This window comes from Saccopteryx bilineata, chromosome X, assembly GCF_036850765.1.
Source record: "Saccopteryx bilineata isolate mSacBil1 chromosome X, mSacBil1_pri_phased_curated, whole genome shotgun sequence".
In the NCBI taxonomy this organism is placed as follows: Eukaryota; Metazoa; Chordata; class Mammalia; order Chiroptera; family Emballonuridae; genus Saccopteryx; species Saccopteryx bilineata.
Genome location: NC_089502.1, coordinates 126,292,104 through 126,297,191, shown reverse-complemented (window position 1 = coordinate 126,297,191; position 5,088 = coordinate 126,292,104). Strand labels below are relative to the sequence as shown.

General features: G+C 39.3%; 1 non-coding gene across 1 annotated transcript; it reads right to left on the bottom strand.

The window, feature by feature from the left end:
- Window positions 1-3,352: 3,352 nt before the first annotated feature.
- Window positions 3,353-3,490, bottom strand: LOC136317997 (U8 small nucleolar RNA). Its single transcript, XR_010727978.1, has one exon. It is a non-coding gene; the product is annotated as a U8 small nucleolar RNA (small nucleolar RNA).
- Window positions 3,491-5,088: the final 1,598 nt, after the last annotated feature.

The following is a 5,088-nucleotide window of genomic DNA, read 5'->3' as shown; positions in this document are numbered from 1 at the left end:
CAGTTCTTCACTGTCGTCTGGACACTGCACCCTGTTTCCTGCCCTCCCCTTCATTAGAGCGTGCCAACTCTTTGCAGATGTACTGTGAAGGTAACTTCCTCTCAAGGGAAACATTGACATAAAGTTTAGATACCATATAATGTATAACCACAGTCCCGCCTTCATCTCTACAACAGTCTCAAAGTATATTCCAAATGAGCTGGTGATTACAGTCTTATTTCTTCTGGAATACACTGGTAATTGAAGTTAGGGTATTTTTGTAAACAACCCAGATATTACCACTTGGATTTTAAAGGGATGTGTTATTTGAGACTGGCTACTGAGCTCATACACTGATGAGTGAGCTTACCTACGTAGTCAATACCCAAAGCTTCCTTCGGGTGTTGGAGATGGAGAAAGACCATTGAAATCACTTTGCAACTAACGTCTACTGAGGCTGAATTCCTCAAAACTTAGAGGCTTTCTAAGAGAGGAAAAATGTTTTCTTAACAGCCATGCTATTTTTTTTAATGTTCATTTCATTGATTTTAGAGAGAGGAAAGGAGAGGAAGGGAGAGAAAGGGAGAGACAGGAACATCAATCTTTTCCTGTCTGTGCCCTGACCAGGAATTGAACCAGCAACCTCTGTGCTTCAGGATGATGCTCTAACCAAACAAGTTACCCAGCCAGGGAAACCACGCTATCTTGAACAGCAAAGATTAAAATAATTCATCATTCTTCTGCTGCCTCTTACTTCAGTACTTGCTCCAGAGGGAAATGCTGGCTTTTTCCTTGTGCTTACTGACACCTGTCAAAGTTTCCTGCACGTTCAGCCACACTGAGGGTTTCTAGGACTCAAGGTTTTAACCATGCTTCAATAGAACATTCTCATCCTAGTAACACTTTACAGTTTTCTTCAAAGGTAAGTGCAGAAAGGTGCTATTGAGTGAAAAAGGTAAATTCTCCCTATTGACATCTTATAGTATCTTTTTGAAAACTAAATGTGATTCAGTATTTGAAAGCACCTCCCACATAGACTAATGGGGAAAAATGTTGCAAGGCAAAGTAATTCCACCAGGGAATGAGAAGGGGTGTTTTCACAACTTCTAGTAGTTGCTTTTGATTGAGCAGCTACTATGTACCAATTCATGGGAGAGATTGCATGTGTTAATTCCAGCTACTATGTAACAGTTCATGGGAGAGAATGCATGTGCTAATTCACATGATACCTTGCTCTCTTTCCTGGGTTGAAAGAGAGACTATACATTCCCAATTCAGTTATACTTGTGAAGGGTCATGTGACTACTGACGACACTACAATGTGAACATAAACAATGCTTGTCACCTCCAAGCCAAAATATTTGAAAGCCATTATGCTACCTCCATGTTTTCTGTTCTATTCAGCAACAAACCAGAGATTCCTTGTTGGAAAGTGGAGACACTTGATGGGATCAGCCTGGATACCTGGGTCATGTGACAGTGACGGCCCCTGCCGGTCCACATCACATTTTACATATATGAGAAATAAACTTTTGTTGTTTTAAGCCGGTGCAGGTTTGCAAATCTTGTCTGCTGCATTAGCTAGCAGTAACTTTATCTGATTCATGCACAACTACAATTTTTGTGGTTAGATGTATTTAAATATTTTAATTACAAAGGTAATAGTACATATATTCTTGTTGAAAAAATTCTACAAATACAGATAAATTACAATGTCTTCCTTTCCTCAAAATTCATCCCCCTCCTCAGAAGTAACCACAATTAACAATCTGATGTATGTCATTTTAAAGCTGATCTGACATTTTTTCACATAAAGATGTACTATAAAGATATATTGAATTTTTCACATGCATCATTAACAATGGACAGATTGTTCTGGCTTTTGACCTTGGCACTTAATAAAATGAATGCAAGATGTTTCCATGAGAGCACACAGAGATCCACCACACTATTTTAACTATTGTCTAGAATTCTATTTTTATAATATGTTTATTTAGATGTAATTTATATATTTTAAAAATTGCACCACTTTAATATGTACACGTTGATGCATTTGAACATATGTATACACCTGTGAAATCATCACAATGATCAAGGTCATAGACATAGGCATCATCTCCAAAAGTTTCCTGTGTCCCTTTCATTTTTTTTTCTCTTGTGGTAAAAACATTTAACATGAGATCTACTCTCTCAAAAAATTTAGGTCCTGGATGATTGACTCAGTGGTAGAGTGTTGATCTGGTGTGTTAATGTTCCGGTTCAATTCCTGGTCAGGACAAACAGGAGAAGCGACCATCTGCTTCTCCCTCTTCCCCTATTCTCTTTCTCTCTCCTCTCCTCCCATTCCCATGGCTTGATTGTTTCAAACACATTGGCCCCAGGCATTGAGGATGGCTCTGTGGAGCCTCCACCTCAGGAACTAAGAATAGCTTGGTTGCAAGCATGGCCCCAAATGGGCAGAGCATAGGCCCCAGATGGAGTTTGCCAGGTGGATCTTAGTCAGGGCACATATGGGAGTATCTCCATGTATCTCCCCTCATCTCACTTAAAAAAAGAAATAAAATTTAAAAAGTAAAAATAATTTAAGTGCATAATACAGTATTGTTAACTATAGGCACTATATTGCACAACAGATCTCTAAACCGTATTCATCTTGCATAACAGAAACTTTATACCAATTGAACAACTCCCCCATTTTCCCCTTCCCCATTCCCTGGTAACCACAGTTCTACTCTCTGCTTCTATGAGTTTGACCATTTTAGGTATTGCATATAAGGGAAATCATGCAGAATCTGTCCTTCTGTGACTGGCTTATTTCACTTAGCATAGTGTCTGTCAGTTTCATTCATGTTGTTGCAAATGACTAGATTTCTTAAGTCTGAATAATATTCATATATAAATGGATAAAGAATATGTGTTATATAAAAAAAATGGTGTCAGAAAATATGTGTAGCACCATCTATCTTTGATGGATATTTGGGTTGTCTCCAAAACCTGGCTATTGTGGATAGTGTTGTGAGGAGCATCAGAATGCAGGTGTCTCTTTGTGACCCTTATTTCCATTCTTTTGATTATATACCCAGCAATGAGATTGTTGGAACATACAGTAGTTCTGTTTTTAATTTTTTTGATGAATTTCCATACTGTTTCCTACAGCAACTGAATCATTTTGCATTCTCACCAACAGTGTACAGGTATTCAATTTTTCAACATTTTCACTGATATTTAATTATTTTTGTTTTTTATAATAACTATCCTAACTGGTGTGAAGTGATGACTCATTGTGGTTTTGACTTGCATTTCCCCAATGGTCAGTGATACTGAGTGTCTTTATGTACCTATTGGCCATTTGAAGGAGAGATCGTCAGGAAGAATGAGATAGGAACAATCAAGGTGTGGCAAGTCTTGCTTACACAGAGATGTTAATCAAATATCATGGGAACTCCAATCATTATGTTCCAATCTGCCTGCCTCAAAAATGAACAAGTAAAAATTATCTTACTTCTGTTTATACAATAATTAAACAGTCTCCTCCTAATGGACATATAAATTGTTTCCCATTTGTTGCTATGATTAATAAGACTGAAATCAACATCTTCGAACATGAAATCTCGGGCAAATGTGCATGCTTTCTCATCAGAAACACATAGCAAAATGCAAACTTGATTAAAGAGGGTATAGTGTGCAGATTAAAAATTTTTACACATATTGCTGAACTTCTGATCCCAAAATGCCATCCCAATTCAGAGTCTCTCACATTAATGTGTGTGAATGCCTTACATTCTCACAAGCATTTTATTTCATCAGTCTTAAATTTTAGTCAAACTTTAGGGTGAAAGATAATGTCTCATTACTATTTAAAAAATAAATTGAGTATAGTGTTAAAGTAATCCATTACCCACATAGAGCTGAATTTCTGCATGATTATTATTATTTTTTTTACAGAGACAGAGAGAGAGTCAGAGAGAGGGACAGATAGAGACAAACAGACAGGAATGGAGAGAGATGAGAAGCATCAATCATTAGTTTTTTCATTGCAACACCTTAGTTGTTCATTGATTGCTTTCTCATATGTGCCCTGACCATGGGGCTACAGCAGACCAAGTAACCCCTTATTCTAGCCAGTGACCTTGGGTCCAAGCTGGTGAGCTTTGCTCAAACCGGATGAGCCCGCGCTCAAGCTGGCAACCTCAGAGTTTTGAACCTGAGTCCTTCACATCCCAGTCCGACGCTCTATCCACTGCACCACCACCTGGTCAGGCTGCATTAATGCTTTGAGAACCCAGATTCTTTTAAGCATACTTTACTCTGATGTATCAACAAGCTGCCCCTCTTTACTTTGAAAAGCAAGGACTTGATCAGAATGATCAGTTGATAGGCAGTGGAGCCAAGCAGGATACTCTTAGTGAAGATCTGAGGTCAGATCCATTGCTGAAGTCCATGAGAGAGATTGTATGTAAAAAGCTCATCTAGAGAGCCCAAGGCTGGCTGGAAGTCAGCATTCTGGATCTAGAGTTCAGCATAAGATGGAGAAGGGACAATCAAAAGAGAAGGTGAGGAATCTGGGTGGAAGGTCCAAAACAAATTTAAAAGATAGACTTGGCAAGTCTCTGAATTGCCACTACTAAACTAGAAGTTGTGAGGTGGTCTGAATGAGCAGGTCTACTGAGTGAAAGGACTGGAGGCATGCCAAACATCCCACCCTACCTTAGAATCCTCCTTGCTCACCATAGGACAGAGTATAGAGAGCATCTAGTGATGCTGGGTGCTGGGAGAGCTACATTTCTTGGATACTCTGGTGATTCAGTGCCCCCTCCTCAGTGTTCCTGGCTGAGAGCTGTGTTGATGGTTGCTGGAGATTTTTATTTCCACTCTGTGTACAATGTCCTCCTTCACTGAGTTTGGGGCAATATGAATAGGCATGTTTGGTAAGTGATGACAGTTGAGATAGGCCAGAAATACTGATGAGCAGGGAAAGGGGGTCTGCAACTGCAAGAAGGGGGAAATTGAAGGGAGATGTCCTGAGCCTAAATCCTGAGGCTAAAGGGCTGAGTGTGGACATGTTGGTAAAGGCAATCTAGATGGTATCCCCAGCTCAGACTGTCCGGC